The sequence below is a fragment of the Pteropus medius genome, unplaced genomic scaffold (assembly GCF_902729225.1).
Source record: "Pteropus medius unplaced genomic scaffold, Ma_sr-lr_union100, whole genome shotgun sequence".
NCBI lineage: Eukaryota > Metazoa > Chordata > Mammalia > Chiroptera > Pteropodidae > Pteropus > Pteropus medius.
In genome coordinates, this window is record NW_024344378.1 from 56,929,233 (window position 1) to 56,952,864 (window position 23,632).

At 43.2% G+C, this 23,632-nt stretch overlaps 1 protein-coding gene and 1 pseudogene across 2 annotated transcripts in view; both read right to left on the bottom strand.

Annotated features, from left to right (window-relative positions):
- Window positions 1-23,632, bottom strand: part of GRID1 (glutamate ionotropic receptor delta type subunit 1) — a 664,127-nt gene that overhangs the window by 494,825 nt on the left and 145,670 nt on the right. The window lies entirely within an intron of this gene.
- On the bottom strand, window positions 12,482-12,599 carry LOC120610075 (uncharacterized; annotated as a pseudogene).

A 23,632-nucleotide genomic window follows, 5' to 3' on the forward strand; every position in this document is an offset into this window, starting at 1 on the left:
TTTGCTCGAGGAGATGTCTGAAAAGATATTACCCAGACTGATGTCAATAGTTTGCTTCCTATGTTTTCTTCGAGGAGTTTTATGGCTTCAGGCCTTATATTTAAGTTTTTAACCTATTTTGAGTTTATTTTTGTATATGATGTAAGAGAGTAATCCAGTTTCATTTTTTTGCATGTATCTCTCGTTTTCCCAACACTACTTATTGAAGAGACTGCCATTACACCACTGTATATTTTTGCCTCCAGTGTCATAGATTAGTTGGACATATAAGCAACAATTTATTTCTGGGCTCTCTATTCTGTTGCATTGATCTATGTGTCTGTTTTTGTGTCAGTACCATACTGTTTTGATTATTATAGATTTGTAGTATAGTTTGAGGTCAAGGAGTGTGATACTTCCACCTTTGTTCTTCTGTCTCAAGATTGCTTTGGCTAATCATGTCTTTTGTGGTTCCACATAAATTTTAGAATTATTTGTTCTAGTTCTAAGAATGACATTGGTATTTTAATAGGTATTGCACTGACTGTAAATTGCCTTGAGTAGTATGGTCATTTTAACAATATTAATCCTTCCTATCCATGAGCACAGTATATCTTTTCATTTATTTGTGTCCTCTTCAACGTCTTTCTTCAATGTCTTAGAGTTTTCAGGTCTTTCACCTCCTTGATTAAGGTTATTCCCAGGTATTCTATTCTCTTCGATGCAATTGTAAATGAGACTCTTTACTTCATTTCTCCTTCTGACTGTTTGTTATTAGTATATAGAAATGCAACCTTTCCATATATGAATTTTGTATCCTGCCATTTTCCTGAATTCTTTTATTAATTCTATTAATTTTTGGTGGAGTCTTTAGGGTTTTCTACATATAGCATCATGTCATCTGTAAATAGGGACAGTTTTACTTCTTCCTTTCCTATTTGTATGCCTTTTATTTCTTTTTTTTCCAGTATTATGTTGCATAATAGTGGTGTAAGTGAGCATCTTTGTCTTGTTCTTGATCTTAGAAGAAAAGCTTCCAGCTTTTCGCCATTTAGTGAAAATATGTTAGCTATGGGCTTGTCATGTACAGCCTTTCTCATACCCACTTTATTGAGAGTTTTTATCATAAATAAATGTTGATTTTTGTCAAATACTTTTTTTCTGCATCTATTGAGACAATCATATGATTTTTACCCTTTGTTTTGTTGATATGATGAATCACATTAATCGTTTGGCAGATGTTGAACAACCTTTGCATCCTTGATATGAATCTCACTTGATCATGGTATATAATTATTTAACTGGATATTAAACATTGTGCTTCTAAATAACCAACGGATCAAAGAGGAAATCAAACAGAAAACCAAAAACTGTTTGTTGAATTAGATTTGTTATTATTTTGTTGAGAATTCTAGCACATGTGTTCATCAGGAATATTGACCTGTAATTCTCTTTCTTTAGAGTATCTTTGCTTTTGGTATCAGAGTAATGCTAGCCTTGTAGAATGAGCTCAGAAGTGTTTCTTCTTCTTCAATTTTTTAGAATAGGTTAAGAAGGCTAGGTACAAATTCTTCTTTAAATATTTTGTAGAATTTACCTGTGAAACCATTTGGTCCTGGGCTTTCTTGTTTGTTGGGAGTTTTTTGATTACTGCTTCAATGTCATTGCTAGTAATTGGTCTGTTTGGATTCTCTGTTTCTTTCTGGTTTAGTGTTGGAAGGTTGGATGTTTTCTAAGAATTTGTCCATTTCTTCTAGATTGGTGAATTTGTTGGCATATAATTGTTCATAATATTCTTTAATGGTCTTTTATATTCTTTTATATTTCTGTGGTGTGCTCTCTCTTATATTTCGGTTATAAATCTCCTTTCATTTCTGATTTTATTTGTGTGTGTGTGTGTGTTCTCTATTATGCTTGATGAGTATTGCTAGAGGCTTGTCAATTTTAGTTATCCTCTCAGAGAACAAGCTCTTAGCTTCATTAATCTTTTCTATTGTCTTTCTATTTTCTATCTTATTTATTTCTGCTCTGATCTTTATTATTTCCTTCCTTCTGCTTACTTTGGGTTTTCTTTGTTTTTCTTTTTCTAGTTTGTTAGGTATAAATTGAGTTTTTTCCTGCATTTTGAGGTAGTCCTGTGTAACTATAAACTTTCCTCTTGTAACTGCTTTTGCTACATGCTATAGATTTTGTAAGGTTGTATTTTCATTTTCATTTATCTCAAGATAGTTTTTGATTTCCTGTTTGATTTCCTCTTTGATTCATTGGTTATTTAGAAGCACAATGTTTAATATCCATATATTTGTGTTTTTTTCCTGTTTTCTTTTTCCTATAGCTGCTTTCTAGTTTCATGCCATTATAGTCAGAAAATATGCTTGATGTAATTTTAATCTTCTTGAACTTACTGAGGCTTGCTTTGTGGCCTAGTATGTGATCTACCATAAAATTTTCCAGAGTAGATCACTTGAGAAAAATGTATAATCTGCAGTTTTTAAATGAAAAGCTCTAAATGTCTATCAAGTCATACTGATCTAATGTGGCATTGAAGGCCATTATTTCCTTATTGGTTTTCTGTCTGGATGACCTAGCCATTGAAGTTAAGTGGAGTATTAAAGTTCCCAATTATTATAATATTGCTGTTAATATCTGGTTTTATGTCCATTAACATTTGCTTTATATACTTGGGTGCTCCTAGGTTGGGTGCATAGATATTTACAATATTATAGCTTCTTCTTGGATCAACTCCTTTTAAAGTATGTAATATTCTTCTTTGTCTCTTTTTACATTCTTTGTTTTGAGGTCTATTTTGTCTGATAGAAGTATTGCTATCCCAGCTTTTTTTTTTAATTTCTATTTATATGAAATATCTTCCTCTATCCTTTCACTTTCAGTCTGTGTGCGTGTGTTTCAACCTGAAGTCAGTCTCACGTAAGCTGCATATTGATGGGACATGTTTTTTAATCCATTCTTCCACCCTATGTCTTTCGATTGGAGCATTTAGCCCATTTACATTTAGGGTAATTATTGATAGTACTTATTGCCATTTTTAACTGCATTCGGTTGTTTTGTTTTGTGTATCTCCTGATTATTTATTATAGTTAGTTAATTTTGCTACTATAGTATTTTAATCTTCCTATTAACTTTTTAAGTGGTTGATTCACTGTGATTATTGTAAATTTGCCTTTACCAGTGAGATTTTTTTTTCCTTTCCTGTATTTTCCTATTCCTGGTTATGGCCTTTTCTGCATAAAGAAGACCCGTTAACATTTCCTATAAGGATATGTTTAGTGGTGCTGAACTCATTTAGTTTTTGCTTGTCTGGGAAACTATCTTTCCTTCAATTCTAAATGATAACCTTGCTGAATAAAGTATTCTATGTTGTAGATTCCTTTCTTTGAGCACTTTAAATACTTCCTTCTGCTCCCTTCTAACCTGTAAAGTTGCTTCTAAGAAATCAGCTGATAGCCTTACAAGGTTTCCCTTGTATATGACTTGTTTTTTTCATTCTTCCTGCCTTTAAGACTCTCTATCCTTGACTTTTGCCATTATAATTAGAATATGTTTTGGTGTGGTCTCTTTGGGTTTATCTTGTTTCAAACTCTCTGGATCTGGATGTTCGTTTCCTTCCCTCGATTAGAAAAGTTTTCAGATATTATTTCTTCAAATACCCTTTCTGCCCCTTTCTCTTTCTCTTCTCCTTCTGGAATCCCTAAAATGTGCTTGATGTTATCCCAGAGATCTCTTATACTATCTTCATTTTGTAAAATTCTCTTTTGGCTTTGCTGTTCTGACTGGGTGATTTCCACTATTCTGTCCACAGGTCACTAATCCATTCTTCTGTGTTAACTAACCCACTTTGATTCCTTCTAATGTATTTTTTACTTCAGCTATTGTATTCTTTATCTCTTTTTCTACATTTTCTATCTCTTGTTGAAGCGTTCTCTGAGTTCCTCTGTGGTATTCTTGAGTTTGTTGCACATCCTTATCACTGTTTCTTTGAATTATTTATCAAGCACATTACTTATCTCCATTTCATTAGGGTTTTTCTCTGGAGTTTTTCCTTGTTCCTTCATTTGGGACATATTCTCTGTCTTTCCATTTTATTGGGCTTTCTGTGTTTCTTCCTGTAAGTTGAATAGAATAGCTCTCTCCCCCAATCTTGAAAGAATGGTTTCTGAGTAGACCGTGTATTGAATAGTTTTGGCAGACTAGTTGTATTCCGGGATGGTGCATGTGGTGGCTGGTGTGAAGGGATGGGTTCTGGGTGGAATAGCCTGGTGTGTGCTTGCTTCATCACCCTTCTAATCTAAGTGGGGATGCCTGTGGAAAATGAAGCTGCTCCATGCACTTTTGGTGTACCCTGTTTCTTTATTTGTCTGTGAACTCAGCTGGGTCTGTGCAAGGTTGCTTTACAAGCTTGTGTGTCAAGGGCCCACCGGCTAAGCCCCCTCTCCCGTTAGGGCAGGCATTCACATGCACACCTCCGCATTTTGTAATTTCTGCTCCCTTTCTGGGCAGTACAGTTCCTTGAGCGCTCAGCCACAGCCCTCTCACACCACAGATAGCCCTGCGCGCATGCCCCGTTGCTTAAATTATCCGCAGTCAGAGGCGGGTCTGAGCGGGGTCACTCTGTCTGCTTGAGTTTCAAAGCTCTGCTAGCTTTGCCTTGTCTCCTGTTGAGGCCACCTTGCTTGGGCACATACAGCTAGTTGTACTTTGGTAGTTCTGAACTTTCTCCTGGCGGGGGCAGACACTCCTAAACAGGTGTGCAAATGTCAGCACCCCTTTCACTCCGAAAGGGTCAGCCCTGCCTGCGTGTCCTGTTGCTTTAATTGCCTGCAGTCAGAATAGGTTCTTGGAAGGGCTGCTCTACGTACCTGCCCAGTTCCGCCCCTTCACCCAGTGAGTGCACAGCTGTACTTTGGTAATTCGGAACTTTCTGGAATGCAGGCAGGAGCTCCTCCTGCAGAGATGCGCTCAGAGCAGCACCCTACTCACTCTACACAGAGCAGCCTGGCGTGTGGGCACTGCAAAGTCCCTCCGACTCCACACTTTCCTCGGGCTGGGCAGCCCTGTTTGTGCATACAGCAGTGCCCCCACTATCTGCGCATTTTCTCTGGACCAGGCAGTCCTCCCTGCAGGCACTGTAGCATTTTGTCTGCTCCCCACTCTTTCTAGGAGTGAAAGCCCCATGTGAGCACACAGTGGCATCCCACTATTTTCTCACTTTCTCTGGACAGGGCAGCCTGTAGGCAGCTACCACAACATTCCATGGGTTCTGTGCTCTCTTCAGGTGGGGGAGCTCAGTGGGAGCATGAAGCAGCACCTTTCTGCACCTGCTGGATCAATCTCCCAGTGAAGGGGCCCCTTGTATGCAAGCTATGGTTATCTCCTGTTTCTGCTGGGTCTGTCTCCAGTAGGGGTGGCTAGAGATGTGCTACAGTGCCCTGCAGGTCTGCTAGAGAACCTAGATGGAGCTCCCCATTATCCAGGTTCAAGGAAAAGTAAACAACAGCGCTCACCCTTCCTGGGGCCCTGGGTTGTTCCTGGAGAGCCGTGGTGTTTCCTGACCTTCTCTATGCAGTCACTCTCTCTTGTTGGTTGTATGGCTGTTCATTTGGCTCACAGTTGTCTCAGGAAAATCTGCCCTAAATATAGGTGTACATTTAGGCAAGCACAGCTTCCACCCAAGCCTCCATCTGGCCAAACACCAGCAACACCACCATTCTTGAGGTCCAGCATGTGCCAGGTCCTGGGCCAAATGCTGGGGATCCAGAGGTCAACGAAATATGGTTACTACCCTTAAACATCACACCCTGGGCAGGGGTAAGAGGATAAAATGTTATGGAAACAAATGAATAATATAGCACAGTGTTAGAAGCATAATAGTAGTCATCAAAAAAAAAAAAGGAAGAAGAACAGAAATAGCACAGGGGAAAGTGTATCTAATATCACCTAAAATAATAGAGAAGATGTTCTCTGAGCTGGGTCTTGAAGGCCTACTAAATTCACCAGAGTATGAAGTGAAAGAAAGGCATTCCCAGAAGGAAGATCAGCATGTGCAAAGGCACTAAGGCTTGGAAAGATGCAGGCACTAGCATGCTCTGAGAACTAAAGCAATCCAGCGTTGCTGGAGACTAGTGGCAAAGGTAGGAAAGTATAAAAAGATGATATCTGAGAGAAAGGAGGGAGAGCCCGGGTTAGGAAGGGTCTTAGGGGTCATATTGCAAAGCTTGAATTGATTGAGCATCCATAGAGAGTCACTGAAGGTTTTCAGGCTGGGATTTGTGTCCCCAAGTCCTCTCTGGTAGCCATGGATTAGAGAAAGAAAATATTGATTGAGGAAACTTTGATAAGTCGTTATGGTACTAATCTAGGTAAGAAATGATGAAGGTCTGCATGGTGGGGGTTGAGAAAGGGTAGATTCAAAGATGGTCAGGAAGATCTGATGGCTTTGAGAGAAAGTAAGGAATATCACTCGAGTGACAGTGGTGCCACCAGCCAAGACAGGAGGGAACTAGATCTGAGGGAGAAATGGTTAGTTTAGGCACTGCATCCATGAGACAGCCCTGGCACACACAGCATGGCTGCCGTCAGGTCACTGGTGTTTTATCCCCACAACTGCAAACAGCAGCAGCAAACAGCAGCAGCACCCACCCTGAGAGAAGACAGATGAGCATTTCCTCCAGAAACAAGTGTTTCCAAAACAATGAGAAAAACCAAGGAAGGAAAAAGCTATGTCTGCTCCTGGAGAACTTATTTACCATTAACACTCAGCGAGAAGGGTTATTTGAACCAATTACAGTGCAATGCCTTTTCCCTATTCCCTCCAATTATGACTGTGTTCTGAGCCTCCCCCTGGAAAAACCTTGCATCATCCAACTGACTTCTCCTCTGGAGGTTTCAGGCAGAAGTGGCGGGGTGGGGGAGGGGCAGTGGCGGGAAGGGAGAGAGAGAGAGAGAGAAGACCTGAGTCCACCGTGGTGAAGAACATGTTCTGCCCTCCATGAGGAGATTGAGTCACAGCCTTGAGAAGTACAACGGATGAGGAATGGTACCAGTTTGCAAGGGAGGGGGCATCAGGCTTCCTGCAAACCTCTGGGCTGACATTTCACTTCAGAAATCAGGTCAATTCAACAAAAACCAAATCTCCAAAATCAGATTCCCAATGTCAAGATCATCAAATGACCAGTTCTGTTAGCGGCCAGCTCACCAGAAACTAAATCACAAGATCATTCATTTCCTAATGCCAATTGGCATTATTGAAGGTTTTTTCCTAAGTTTTATATTCATCGAGCCCCTGCCATGGCCTACATTTGCATATAAAACAGCAGCGGAGGGAGGGGCAGACCAGGCCTGAGAACTCACAGGGACCAAGGCAAGGGCTGGGGTGAGAGCAAAACTTGGAAAATATCTTCAAGCTTTCAGAAAACTGGCTATTCAGTAACTTATTCTAATGGCAAAATGGCCAGATTTGGGGCAAATTGGCATAGAGCCTTTGGTTATGATATCCAGCCTGCTCCCATCCATGCCCCAGAATCATGCCCATGGGCTATTTGGCTGCTGCTTATAGGCCCCAGGGTAGATTTTACCCAATTGCCACAGGGGACAGGACAGACTCAAGAGAGTCCACACTCCCACTCACCACCTCTGGGGAACCAACATGAGGCTCATTCCTGAGAACAGGGCTCTTTGAATTAAGCAGCCCCTCGGACCACACTTTGGAACCTGGGACCCATGGCCAGGCCTTCCTGGGCCTTCCTGACTTTGAGAAGCTCTCTTTTCTCTCTCCAACCACAACCCACCCTACTCCCAGCTGATAATTCCTCCCCAACATCCCTGTTAATTCTGAGTGGGACCATCTACCTCAGAGACCCTCAAAATCAGTGCTAAGGAGGCTCAGTAAGTTTTCTGGAGTCAAGGGCAAGGACTATTGGAGGGACCGGAGTTGCCCGCCCCATGTGCTCCCTGTTCCAAGCTGGGCTGAGGCAAAGGCATGAGCACCAGGGAGCCTCGTGGGAGAAAGTCCAAGTGCACCCACTTACTCTCAAGCCTCCCCCACATTTTTCTGGGGTTCATCCACAAAAGGCCCCATCTCTGTGTTTACTGCAGGCAGAAGCAAGGCAGATGTCAGAAGCTGAGGACAGGCCCTAGAATCAGGCTATGAAAGTCCTCTGAAACTGGCACACAAATGGTAACAGGTGCTCCCCAGGGCCCCTGCAGCACCCTCCTAAGATGGGGCCGAGGAAACCTGGGCCAGACCAGAAAGGCCACAGGTCCCACCAAGGACCTCACAGGCTCAAGGCAAACTAACCTGGAGGGTACAAAGTGGTGCTGAAGACCGGAGTGGGCAGGATGGGGGTCCTTGCTTGGATGCTGGAAAATTTTTGCCACTCAGACTTGGTGACCAGCCTTTGTTGAACTGGGCCAGAATGGGAAAGCAATGGTTTCTGAACATGGCCCTCTCCTGCCCCCAGAAACCCATGGGTACCTTCAACTCCAACCAGCATCAGCAGCACTGTACTTTGCCAAAACAAAGAAAGAAAAAAATGTCCTTCATTATCTCTCAGGTCTGGTGAATATTTTGTTCTAAAAAAAATGTCCTGAGACCATAAGCACCAGAAGGCAGCAGGCATTCCATGGCTCCTTGGGACTCTCAAGCCAAAAGAAATCCTGGCTGTGACTCTTGCAGGTGAGAAATGCCCTGGACTTGGGGGCCTGTGGTCTTGAGGAGGCTTCCAGAGGAGGCAGACAAGAGCCATCCTGTTGGGAAGCATAGAAACCCTAGTGCATCAAGGTCATCCACATCAACACCACCGAAAAGCCATGAACTCATGGCCATAGACACCTGCCCTGCGGCTCTTGGAAATGTGTGCAGGGGTTGGCAAGAGGCTCAGCATTGAGAATCTAGCTCTCTGCTTAAGGCACAATTCTCAACCCAGGCTGCTTGGGTGGCTGGGGAGAAGAGGGAGGGGATGGTATTAATGGTGTAACTACTGAAAGCCCCAGAGGCTGGTATGCAATACACAGAATGGAGCTCAAATGATCTACTGGATTCCCAGACTGATCCCTGCAGTTCCCATGTCATCTCCCGGGAGAAGTACCAGGAGCAGGACACATTTCTTAACATGCCCCAAGCCTTGGCCTTAGGTGGGCTTGCTTTTGAACTCATCACTCAGTCCCCCACAGACTACTTATACCCAAACGACTTGGCCTGCACCCAAGGCCTCCACTGCAGCCATCACCTTACAAACCTAGGCAACCAGGTATGGGTCGTAGAGCTCAATGGTCCTTCATCCAGTTGCCCTGAAGCCCTGGCCCCCAGGACCTGGGCATCCCATGGTAAATGGAGACCCCATTCTCGTGATTGCAGGGAGACCTAGTACTGAGCAGAGCGGTCCCTGACACTCAGAAAGCCAGATGTGAACACAGAGAGGGTGGCAACAAGCAGCTCCAAGCAGAGCCAGGAGAAGGGAACACAGACCTCTCTGGGAATGAGTTGAGTCAGAGAGACAAAGAGGAGAGGGCCATGGTAGGTCCAGGAGAGAGTGTGGAATGGACGCCTGTGCCATGGACATGAGGGCGATTGGTGAACTGAAGTCACAGGTCTACCCTTCCTTGGAACATGGACATTCTAAGCATTTGGTGAAAACCATGGACTTTTTCCAGAGAAAAAGTAGAAACATGCATGCATGCCTCCCCGCCCCCCCCACACAATAATAATAACACTCATATTCTTTTCATACAATTTCAAGGAGTTTATGGAGTCTATGAACCCAAGAAGAGAAACTCTGAACGAAAAGAAGTCACATTATTTTGCACATTAAGTAATAACAAGTATTATTAATTAATTATTGGTACTTATCTTCTTGCTTTCTTATTTATTATTTCCAGTCTCCTATTCTAGACTATAAGCTCCATGAGAGCAGGAACTTTGACTCTGTCATTTTCTGAGAATGCCCAGTACCTAGAATAGAGTCTGGCATGCAGCAGACACATAATAAACACTTGTTGGATGAATAAATGAATTTATAACTTTGTGCTTCAATAGTTAGAAGTTGTTATGATCTTGCTCCCATGGGTCTGCAAACTGGCATGGGACAAACCACAAAAGAGAGGTAGGTGGAATTCTCTGAGTTTTACTTGGCAACTTCAGACACCCACCACCACCACCACCACAACTAGCCCCTGGCGTCAATTCCACATCAAACTGCACAGAAGCAGAGAGTTCCCGTTGCTCAGTGCTCAGCCCTTCCCTTGGGAGTTTGGGGTGAGATACTGGGCATTGCAGAATTCCAGGGTCTGCATTGCCCTGAGGAGGCAGCCCACCAGCACTGGAGAGCAGTCAGCGAATTCACATGTGCACTCTGCCTTCCAGCCACAGAGACTCGAGGCAGCAGTGGCGGGGGCCTCCACACTGCTCACCATTGATCTCCACTAATGAATTTCTTTGTGGAAAGGAACAAACTGCTCTACAGTGAGACTGGCCAAGGCCGCCCCAGCGCAGCAGCCTGGTGTCTCAGGCATGCTAATTACCCCGCTGTCTGGCTACATCTGATCAGTTTCTCCCCACCGACATGCTAATCTGTTTCCACCTGATGTCTTCCGAGCAGGCCAGAGACTTACTAATCAACCCTAATGCAGACAGTTGATAAAGGAAGAAAATTATAACATTGAGATTAAGAACTATGATGTCAGCTTGTAGAAGATCGAGATTCACTTAGTTTCTTTTGTAGTGCATTTCAAGGACTATTAGTTGAAATCACTCTTTGTATTCACAGCCCCTGATACAATCCTGACTGCTCCACCCTTTTTCTCTCCAGTGTGAGACAGATTCCAGCAAACCAGCATGACTCACTTTTGTGATGGATGTTACACAGATGGATTATCAAACTAACTCGACTTGGAGATCATAAGGGATATGTAATTGTTTGAATGAATTCAGGCATGATAGTTTCTTTGGCATGGAAACAGAATCCCTGTGACAGTCAGCATGGTATCTGGAAAAGGCAATGGAATTTGTTTAACAGCTTTATTGAAGTATAATTGATATGCAATAAATTGCAAACATTACAGGGTACAATTTAATACATTTTCAACATATGTATCACCACGATAACCACACAGTCAGGATGGTGAACATGATCCCACAAAGTTTCCTTGTGCCCTTTTGTGGTCCCTCCTATCCACTCCCCTTCCTCGGCAACCAGTGATCTGCTTGTCACTACAGATTAGTGTGCGTGTTCTAGAGTTTTATATAAATGTAATCATACAGGATGTACTTTTCTTTTGTCTGCTTTCTTTCACTCAGACTAATTTTGAAATTCATCCATGCCCTTGCTTATACCAATTGCTGATTCCATTTTATTGCTGAGTAATATTCCATTATCTAGATGGACCACAATTTGTTTACCCATTCACTATTGATGAACATTTCAGTTGCTTTCAGCCTGGGGCTATTATGAATTAAGCAGCTATATAAGTCTTTGCATGAACATATGCTTTCATTTCTCTTGGGTAAATACCTAGGAGTAGAATGGCTAATGTGGTAGGTGTATATGTCACTGTTTAAGAAACTATGAAACTTCCCCAAAGCGGTTGTGCCATTTCACTTTCCCACTAGCAGTGTATAAAGATTCCAGCTGCTCCATAATCTCACTAATGCTTGGTATTATGGATCTCTTTTAATTTTAGCCTTCCTAATAGGCATATAGAAGCTTTTCATTGTAATTTTAATTTGCATTTCCCTAACTAACAAGCATGTGCCTATTTGCCATTCATATATCTTCTTTGGTGAAATATCTATTCAAATATTTTGCCCATTTTTCATTGTGTTGTTTATTACTGAGTTTTAGGAGTTCTCTATATTCTATATATGATTCCTTTATCAGACATGTGATTTGTAAATATTTCCTCCAAGTCTGTGACTTGTCTTTTTATTCTCTTAACAGTGTCTTTCAAAGAACTTAATTTGAAAGAGATCTTAAAGAGTTCTTAATTCTTAAAGAGATTATCATTTTAATTTTAAAATCCAGTTTATCAATTTTTTCTTTTATGGACTGTGCTTTTGGTGTTGTATCTAAGAAATCTTTGCCTAACCTAATGCCAAAATGATTTTTTATTGTGTTTTCTCATAGTTTTAGTTTTAGATTTTTCATATATCTGTGATCCATCTTTTACTTACTTTTTATATATAGTACAAGGTACAGATTGAAGTTTATTTCTTAGCACATATTTACTTGTTCCAGCACCATATGTTGACAGACTATTTCTTTCTCCAGTGAATTGCTTCCACCACTGTTGAAAATCAATCATCTATACATGTGGGGGTTTATTTTGGGGTTCCCTGTTCTATTGCAGTGGTCCATTTGTCTGTTTATACCAAAAACAGTGTCTCCTTTTTGTTTTTAACAGAATTTATTTTTTATTTATTTATTTATTTTTTAATTTTTAGGCAGGGAAACTCTTGGTTAACCTTATAATCCCTTATTTTTATTTTTTATGCCAACAGCACCTGGTCTTCCTAGGTGGTCTCCCATCAAGTACTAACCAGGTCCGACCCTGCTTAGCTTCCGAGATCAGACAAGATCAGGCTTGTCCAGGGTAGCGTGGCCATAGACCAGTGTCTCCTTTATTGTAGTTTTTTTAATGTCTTGAAGGCATGTAGTTTGTCCTCTAAGTTTCTTCTTCCTTTTCAAAGTTGTTTTGACTGTTCTAGATACCTTGCATTTCCATATGAATTTTAAAATCAGCAAGTCAATTTCTACCACAAAAAAAAATGCTAGGATTTTTGTTAGGATTGAATTGACTCTACGGATTAGTTTGAGAACTGATATTTTAATAGTAATGAGTCTTCCAATCTATGAACACAATATATCTTTCCATTTATTTGAATCTTGTTTAATTTCTCTCAGCAATGTTTTATAGTTTTCAGAGTACAGACCTTGCTGATTTTTGTTGGATTGATCCTTATGTATTTCACATTTTTTTATACTATTGTAAATAGTATTTTTATTTTTATTTTAATTGTCTATTGCTATTATATCAATACAATGAATTTTTGTATATTGATTTTTTTTGGTCTACAATGTTGCTAAGCTCACATGTTAATTTAATATTCTAGTAGATTTTTTGTAGACCTGTTGAATTTTGCATATAGATGATCATGTCATCAATAAATACAAAGTTTTAGTTTTTTCTTTTCAATCTGGGTGCCTTTTATTTCTTTTTCTTATCTAATTGTACCAGCTAAAACCTCAAGTGAAATGTTGAATAGATGTAGTAAGAGAGAACATCCCTGAATCATTTCTGATCTTATGGGGAAAGCACTCAGTCTTTCACCATTAAGTATGATGTTAGTTATAGGCTGTTCATAAATGCCCTTTACAAGTTTGAAAAAAAAAAAATCCTTTATATATCCCTAGTTCGCTGAAATTTTAATAGAGTTGGATGTTGGATTTTGTCAAATGCTTTTTTCGGCAACATAATTAAATGGCTTTTCCTTGTAACTTTGTAGTCATGGTGAATTACATCAACTGAATTTTGAATGCTAAACCAACCTTACATCATTGGTCTAAGCCCCAATTGGTCATAATGAAGTACCCTTTTTATATGCTGTTGCTAATATTTTGTGAGGTTTTTTATGTGTCTGTGTTTATGAAGGATAGTGGTTTAGTTTTCTTATAACATTTTGTCAGTTTTAGTATCCAGATAGTATTGGTCTCACAGAATGAGATGGGAAATATTCCCTTCTCTTCGATTTTCTAGAAGACTGTAAAATTGATAATATTTCTTCCCTAAATATGGCAGAATTCAATAGTCAAGCCATCTTGGCTAGGAGTTTCCTTCCCAGAGGTTTTTTAAACTATGAATTTAATTTCTTTATAATAGATATAGAGCTATTCAGGTTTTCTACTTCTGGTCTTTAGTAGTTTGTGTCTTTCTAGGAATTTGTCCATTTCAGCCTGTTTGTCAAATTTTTGGCATAAAGTTTTTCACAATAGTCTCTTATTCTTTAAATGTCTGTAGAATCTGTAGTGATGTCCCTTTTCTCATCATCCTTTATGGTAATAATTTGTGTCTTTGTTCTCTCTTTTTTTCCTAATCACTGTCTAGAGGTTTATCAGTTTTATTTTCACAAAGAACTTGCTTTTGGTTTCATTAATTTTCTCTGTTTTTTGTTGTTGTTGTTGTTGTTGTTTTCTCTTTCTTTGTTTTCTACTCTTATCTACATTATTTATTTTCTCCTACTTATTTTGGATTTCTTTTGCTTTTCTATTTCTAGTTTTTTAGATGGAAACTGAGGTAATTGATTTGAGATCCTTCTGCCTTTCTAAGAAACAATGGAATTTGAAGTCACATAACCATCAGTTTTTGTAACCTTCTAGCTGCATGACCTTAGTCTAATTATATAACTTGTCCTATCTTCAGTTTTCTCATCTAGAAAATGGTATCAAAAGTACCTATCTTTCAAGGCTGTTAGACAATTAAATGAGATCAAATTTTATACACCAAGCCCAATGCTAGTTCACAGTAATTGCTCATGAAGTGTTTCTTCCCTTTCTATGATAAGTGATCACCCCTTCACCTCCTTGGGTGACACTCAGGGGGGAAAGTACCCAACAGTTATAAAATATGGAAGTTGATGCAGCACGAACTTCAGCAGGTCCGATCTATTCATTTATAGAGAAGCAAACTGAGGTGCAGAGACTTAAGCAGAACCACCTATTCCTGTAGGTTAGCTTTAGAGGTCCACACTGGAAAAACCGGAAACCCAGAGGCAGCTTTTCCATGTTACCATTGGTCTAAGTGGACATCCCGGGGTATAATCAAGAGAAAGACTTCCCCAGGTCCATTTTAACTTTTACTTGAGCATCTGACCCCTCAATTAACAATCCTCAGAAGATGCAGATCCAAGTGGGTTGTAGTAGGAGGAAAAGTATGGTCTTTGGGGTCAATATACCTGCCCTGCCACTTGCTGGATCTTTCACCTCAGACAAATTACTTAGTCTCCCTGAGGCTCAATTTCATCATTGGCAAAATGAAGTTGATAGTAATACCAGACATCTGACAAGAACTTTGACATGCCAGGCACTAAATGTTATCCCAGTGCCAGCTTTTCTAAACCTCACTAGAATGCTACACTGTAGAAGCCTATGGGCAACCAGAGATATACACAGATTGAATACTTTACCCAAGTTCACATTAGCTAGAAAGGATGGAGATGGGATTTGAACTCAGATGGTATACACCAGAGGCTGAGTGCTAAACCACCATCCACTGTTGCTAATTAGACCACTCTACCAGGGTTTTGTGAAAATTAACAAATACATCCAAGGGGCCTAGCACTGAACTAGGCCAAGAAATGTGAAATCCCCAGGAGCAGTCAGCGGGCTGGGCACCCCAGGCAGAACAGGTGATGCTCCTGACAGCTGTGCAGGTGCTGAGAAGCACTGGGGCCACTCTTGGGGCTGCCCTAGTTCCAGGGAAGGTATTTATAGTACAGAAGCCATCATGCCTGCTCAGGCTGAGCTGCACCTGGAGCTGATTTGCACCTGGAATTGGCCATTATCAGTTCGTTTCCATGCAGGAAAATTAATTCAAGGAGAAGCACCCACCACACATCCTCTAATGTGCTTCTGTTGCACAGCTGCTACACGAGACACACAAGTAGAGATGTCAGAGCCACAGAGACCACCCCTAGTCCTGATTAGTGGCAGGAAAATAGTCTCAGAGAAAGAGACCCACCCAAGGCCCACTGGTTAGCCAGGGCAGGGCTGATGGGGACTTGGTATCCAGGCCTATACCCTGCCCTGCCCCACCCATCCTTTGCAAGTCCTGGCAGAACAGACCTGGCAGAACAGAACTAGCACTGCTGGGAGACACATATTCGAAGTGACATACATGACAAAGTGAATGGAGGCGTGAACATAAGCATCCCCTCTCCACCAACACACACACAGGGCGCAAGAAGCTGTAACTGTCCTGCTGGGAGACCCCCTGAAGAAAACGGTGGTGGCCTTGGGGACAAGAAGGAACTGAGTGCAATGGGGAGGTGCGCAAAGGAGAAATTTGATTTTTATTTTGTATATTTGAGTGTTGCTTATGCCTATGCAATCAGAAAATACATATTCTCAATACTTAAGAGAGTTATTTATTTTTAGGAGTCACTGAGAGCCCTTGCTTTTGTGCTCTGGGTGAAGGGAGAGCTTACAGTTGATATCACTGGGGCCCCAGGTGGTGGAGCCATATCCAGATGCTGGCCTCACATATAGGGAGCGGAAGAAAAGGGAACTCACAAGGGCAGAGTACCCACTGTGCTAGGCACCTCACTGGGCTACAGCGAATTGGGCGTTCTCCATGGCAAAGATGTGAGGTTAATTTATTCAAGATAGTGAGCAAAAGAGCTGCATGGGTTTGAATCCCACTCTTCTCCCCGCTCCAGGCTGAAGGACTCCCTATAGGACAAGGACAGGTGGGCGACATGTGGCTGAACCACCTGCTCAGTTGTGCCAATCCCCAGGCCAGTGTGGGCTCAGGCCCCTGCTCCCTTCCGGGAAAATCAGTTCACTTTCCACAAATCAACCCAGAGAGAAAACAGGAGCTGCAGCCCAGAAGCAGCCAGCCTCCACTAGGCCTGGCCTGTTCACACCTGCCTCCCCTCAGCCTGCTGCCTAAGGCAACAGATTCCATTGCCAAGACCCACTCCCCAAGGGAGGCGGAAGCTTCTAACAATGTGTGCCAGAGAGCTTAGAGGGGTGGTGACATTTATGGCACCCCCTACCCCCAGGTTCCAGGGGGCTTGCAGAGCTGCTCTGGAGCTGTAGGATACATGTCTGCTCCACCTGCCATCCCCCACCCACCACTGCCAACCTCCTGTGTTAAAATATTGATAATCACAACACCCATTCATTGCTCCCCCTGCCTGGCACACCAGTGACCTCATTTAATATTCTGACAATGCTATGAGATAGGTACTAATGTATCTCCATTTAACAGAAGAGGAAACTGAGGGTCAGAGTGGTCCAGCTAAAGAAGCAGTGGACGGAAGTTGCACCAGTCTGAGATTCTAATCACAAGGAGCACAGGGGAAACTGCTGTCTGGGGCCACAAGCAAAGCCAGTCTGCCAGGCCCAGGACTCTTCTGACACCTACCCAGAGAAGCAGCAGGTGGCCCTCTTTCTGAAGCACCCATTTTCAACTGACCAAAGTCACTTCTCTTTGATTTCCTGCTGTCTCAAACTCAACAGGCACCTGCTGGCACTTTCTGAGGCTCTATCCCCCTCCTCTGAAAAGAAAGAGGTGCACAGGGTCATTTCTGTAACATTCTGTTACCCTGGAAATCCATGACTTAAATCGGACTTGCTGCCTTTCCTCCCAACTCTCTCTCACACTGTTCTTTGGGATCAACGAACCACTGCCCTTCCAGGGTGGCAGTGGAAACTTGAGGGAGCATCTGATGCCCACCTCCCACTCCACCCACCTTAACCAATCTTATTCCAGTTCTTGTCACATATGTGTGCACACACACATACACACACCTACTTCATTCCACGCAGTGCACTAAAAATATGACTTAATACATCCTTGACCATGAACCTGCATTAGCTCTAATAGCAGGGTTTCCTAACTTTAGCACTACTTGCCATTTGGGGTCAGAAAGTTCTTTGTTGTCAGGGGCTGTCCTGGGAGGAGGGGCATTGGATGTTAGCAGCATTCCTGGCCTCTACCCACTAGATGCCACTAGCACTCCTCCCCTGTCCTACAATGACAACCAAAAATGTCTCCAGACATAAGCCACTGTCCTGCTAAGAACAACTGCCCTATAGGGTAAAGTCTAATCTTCTAACCTAGTTTACCAGGCCCTTCATTTTTGCCTGCAAACTCACCTAATTTTACTTCCCATGATTCCCTATCTCCAAACTTTGATGATTTTCTATGCTAAGGCTGCTCCTCTCCTGGAGCACCCTTGTCTCCATTCACTCATATCTCCCTGCCCTTCGGGGTCCAGTGTGGCTCCCATAGAAAGCCTTCCTATGATTTAGCCCCATGTTACCTGCTTTCCTTTCAACATAAACTATGCCCTTATTTATCTTCTGTGTCACCATCTTGTCCCTCACCCCTATGCAGATAATATATACCCTGAGAGTTGGACATGTGGTACAATACTAAAATGGCTCTCCCGAATAAAAAGTGATGGTGCACAGATTTTTATTTCCATGGTGTAAATACTCCCACCATGACCAATTTCTAGTTACTAAAATGCTGTCACTCAAGATGGAGTTGGAAGAGGTGACCCAGTGGATCCGGTGAGCCCGCGCACACCACGGCCTCCAAGACAACACACATGCCTCTTCCCCTCGCTGTCCCTGGCCCAGCAGATGTGGGGAGCCAAGGAATCTCACCATGCCCTCTGCAATGCTGAGGTGAGGTTGGGGCAGCAATCCATGGTCATGGCCTGGCTTTGTAGCCAGGGCCTCTGACTGCAGTGGCAGTCACCGAGGCTAGAGGGAGGTCCAAGGCGGACCCCTTGAGAAGAAGGAATGTTTCCCCCCCATTCCTTCTCCTGAGGTACCCTGACCCACCATCCCCATCCTGTAGGTCAAGAGTACACCTGACTCTTACCCTGATTTTCTCTCCCTACACAGGCCATAACCAGAAGTTTGCAGGAAGAATTTCACCTTGAGCTGCCCTAGGCCCTCCAGTGAAACCTGTGCTGACTTAGAAGGAGGCAGATTTATTGATCTTTCTTGGTGACTGTTGGCAAGATTCATGGCTGGCCACAGACTACATTTATCCGTACCTCTGACTTTAATTACCACAAGCAACTAAGGGGTGTGTGTGTGTGTGTAAGCTCTAGATCTCTAGTCCTTCTATTTCTGTTACATCTAACCCATTTCACACAATAAGCATTGGCTCAGTGCCTCTGCCATGCTCCTAGCTCCCTTAGCTTAGCCCCTCTGGGACGTCCCAGCTCCCACTGGTGATCCTGACTCCAGAATCATCTCTTCCACTTGTCCCTTCAGCCCCAGGTATCCTGGTACCTTCTTACAGTTGTTGGTCTGGGTTGCTTCCAGTTCACATGTTCCACCTCTGCTGATACATGTCAGTCGTTCCCGATGTTAAATCCTCTCCAAACAACCTGGGCGGTGCTGTGTTTCCCTAACCAAAGCACACCGGTATATCCTGTGTAGCTGGCACATAAGGAGTCGAGAGATGAGAAAAGAGGCGGGGCTTGGGGTTGACCATGAAGGCCACATGGGCTACCTGAAGGAGACAGAGCACCATCGCAGGGCTCTAAGCAGGACACTGAGTTTAAGAAAGGTGACTTTGGTGGCAGAGTGCGGAACGAATGAATGTCTTCCAAAAGCTGTAACATGCAAATGAACACCATACACACTCACACACAAATCCATACCACCTACATACACATACACAGACTCCCAAGTGACTATACTTTTTTCTAATGCATTCAGAAAGCAAAGTGCACAAAAGGTGAAAACAACCCAAATATCAATCAACAAATGAATAGATTAACAAAATGTGGTACATACATACAATGGAATATTACTCAGCCTTAAAAAGGAAGGAAATTCTGACACATGCTACAAAACAGATGAACCTTAAAGACACTGTGCTGTACAATAAGCCAATCACAAAAGGACAAATCTTGTATGATCCCACTTATGCGAGGTACCTAGAGTAGCCAAATTCATAGAGACAGAGAGTAGAATGGTGGTTTCCACCTCCAGGGGCTAGAGGAGGGGGAATGTGAAGTGAGTGTTTAATGAGTGCTGAGTTTCAGTTTTGCAAGCTGAAAAGAATTCCCAAGATGGATGGTGGTGATGGTTATACAACAATGGGAGTGTACTTAATGCCACTGAACTGTACATTTAAAAATGATTAAAATGGTAACTTTTATGTTGTGTATATTTTACCACAATAAAAAAAAGTGAAAAAGCAAAATGGGAAGTTCCCGGCACACATGTACATGTCACAAGGACCAAGTAACATCCCTTAATACCTACATTTGTGCCAATGCCACAGAGCCATGAGGGTCTCCAGCAACAAAATCCTGACAACCACATGATGAGGGTGTAGTCTCCCCAAGCAGGCCTCTGAGTTCCGGCCCTAAGCCTGGCCTGTATGTGTATCCCTTGTAAATAAATGGTGCCTGTGAGGGGCCAGAGTATGTGTTTCAGGAGGGCCTGGAGTGTGAGAGGCAGAGAAGACATAAAGAGAAGGCAGAGAAACCAGAAAATGCCCCCGGTCCCCAGGGCCTCATCACAATATATCTCTTGACTCGGGGGCCCTCCTCTCTGCACTCATGTCAGTTTGGCTCCACCCCACCAGATAGGACACAGCACAGCCTCGCTACCCACCTCCCCTTGCCCTCCCCCACCAAGCTACAGTGGCTCAATTCTCAAATTGCTTCTCATAAGAGCTGCTGCTCATCTAAGGGGGCCCCTGTTCCACTTCATCTGGTTCTCTTATTTTGGATTTTGTCCCTGACTTTCTGCCTAATCACACTTCTCTCAGCAGCATGACATCCAAGAATTTATCTTCCTCCAAGCCATAGAAAAAACAGGAACCAGACAGGGTCTGTTCTCCTCCAAAACACCTTTCTTCCTGCCTGCCTTATTTTGGTTCCTGGCAGCTCACCACTATCTTTTTAGCTTCCTAACTGGAAAACAGAGTCCCCTGCAACTCAGCAACTCCACTTTCTAGCAATCCATCCCATAGAAATACTGAGACATATACACAGAGCTGTACATTCAAGGGTGTGCATTATAGCGCCGCTTATAAGAGCAAAATAGCTAGAAACCACCTGAAGGAGGAAATAGATAAATAAAGTCCACCATTCACTCTGAAGAATGGTGTGGAGCAGGTAAGGAGAACAAAGTTGAACCAAGTGGACCAATATGGGGTAAAAGGTCCAAAGCAAGTAAAAAGCACCACACAAAACTACACGTAAGGCACGATCCTACTTCTGCTTTTGAAAAGCACCATGTATGTGAATGTGGATGGCTGATGTACATGTCACATGCCCAGAGAAGGCCCTTAATTACCACTAAAGGAAGGGGCGGGAAGAAGTGGAGGCTGCGAGGGCACTTATAATTTTTACCTTAGCTATTTTGTTTATATTTTTTAACAAGAACATAGTCATTTTGTGTCTTACACAATAAAAAATAATCTCAAAGAAAAACTCACAAAGGAAATAAAGCAGAATGTTCTACCCTTCCATGTTTCCCCACTGCCCTCAAAACACACAGCCCCTCTACCCACGGGGCCAGGCACCCCATGTCCTGGTCTTTGGTCCCAGACTCTAGAAAACAGCCAGGCATCATTTTTTTTGCTACTGGAATAGCCCTGCTTTCTCTTCCCCACTGCCCTCCCTTCTGTTCAGCCTTCCTCACTACCATCGGGGCTCGACTCAACTCGACTCTGAAAGGCCTTCCCAGGCTCTGCCAGGCAGGCTAAGTTCCCTGTTGAAGCTCCCGTGGTCCTCATAGCACAGCCTTCATCACAACCCTCATGCCCACTTATGGCACTTACTATTAGGGCCAAGGGCACAAAGACTATACCTGCCTTGCTGACCTCCTATTCCCAGGGCCCTCGCACAGCACCTGGAACTCAATGGGTGTCTGTCCAATAGAACTGGACTGATTACATTCTGGAGGCCCAACTCAGTGGGCAACAAAGAACAGCAGAACAGGAATGCACAAATTCCATGACTTCCCTCAAGGCTAGCCCAAAGGGAGATCACATGGGACCATCCCATCCTGGCCATTCTTCTGGAAAGGCGAGCTCCCACCTGAGATCAGCTAGGCCGTCAGAGGGCCAAACTTCACAGTCAGTGAACAGCGCTTGACAGAAACCACTAAACAAAACCCACCTCTGCATTTGCTTTAAAGTTGAGCAAGAGTTACCACCCGTTTTGTCCTCAGTCTCCCCTGCACAGATCAAGTCCCTCCAGGGGAATTCTTTGCAGGGCTGGAGAAGCCTGGTCTCTCAGAGGAGCAAGCTGCCCTGCTTCTTCCTTCCCTAGGACCTGGAGGCCTTGTAAGGTGCAGCTTCCTCCCTCTTCACTCTGGCTGCCAGGAAAGCATGATCACAGCGAACTTCGTGACTCTCCAGCCAGTATAGCCACTGGAGCTCTGTCTTGATTTTCTAACCACAGCGCTCTTAACCTCATTGTCTCTCTAAGCCTCATCAGAAGCCTCCACGAACCATCTCTGGATGTGTGCAGGAAATAAACAAATAAGCAAACAGGCAGTCCAAGCAATACAAAACAATTAAACCCAAAGTCAAAGACAGTCTTTAATGTCACAGCACACATCTCACATCAGAAGAGGGTGAACCCTACTATGGACATGACGCATGGGCCACTCAGATGCCCCCAAGTCTGGGTGACACAGCTCCGCTCACCCTCCCAATGTCATCTTCCATCACTTCCCAGTTCTTGGAGGAAGCTGCAGGCCCTCCCAGCCCTCGTCTCTTGTGAATATGCTGTACTATTTCACACCCTGAAATAAGCCTTCCTTCTTCCCAACTGTAATTCAAAATCCACTGCCTCCTGGGGCAGAGTGTGACTTTAGGCTTGAGGACTCACAAGGCAGTTTGTCCAACAAGCTCAACTCAATCAGAGGTCAGTACAGCTGGCGCTGTCCTGGGTACTGAGGAGGAGTAAGAAAAATGAGAAATGGTCTGAGGCCACAGGGAGCTCAGTCGCTCTGAGATCCATCATTTCATTTTATTTCAACCTCCAAGAACTCCTTGAGGTAGGCGTTTTTATATGCCCACTACCAAAATGAAAAAACTAAGGATGAGAAAGAGCTGTCAAGGTGCCCAGAGATAAGTTAGAAAAAGGCTGAGGCAGAAATGGAACCCAAATCCTCCAACGAGCTCACCCACAAAATCCTAGAGGTGACTACTGCTATCACACCGTGATATAAACATTTAGTCTGTGTTCATGCTTCCCGTGAAACTACAGGGAAAACTTTCTCAAAAGCTTGGCCTGTCTGAACTCTCATCAGGCCCTGGCCCCTGGGAACACAGCCACTCCCTATAAACTTGCCAAGGAGGAAGGTATAGAAGGAAACACAGTGAGCTAAATATGCTGGTTTGCTGGTAGGAGTAGGGGCAGGGAGTTGCCTTCAAATATCTTTGGACTCCACAGTAAGTGCATATTACTATTATAATTAGAAATCTCAAATAAAGAAGAAAATGCCTCCTGTAAGAATAAATGGGCAATGAAATGCCCCCAAATGTAGATTCATCCACTCACTCATCAAATATTTCTTGAGCACCTACAATGTTCCAAGAGCTATTCTATATGCTGGATATGCAGCATTCTTCAACAAAACAGACAAAACCTCTGCCTGCATAGAACTCACATTCTAGTGGGAGGAATAAATAACGAATGGTAATAAATTCAATGAAAAAAAATAAGGCAGAGAAGGGGCAAGGGGGTGTCAAAAGGAAAAGGAGTTCCATTTTTTAATGAGTTGGTGAGGGGAGGCCTCTTAGAGCAAATGGAATTGAAGTAAAGCCCTGAAAGTAAGAAAGCAGCCTGCAGATACCTGAGGGAAGAGCGTCCCAGAAGGAGGAAACAGCCGGCACAAAGATTCTGAAGTCCGACTACACCTGGCAC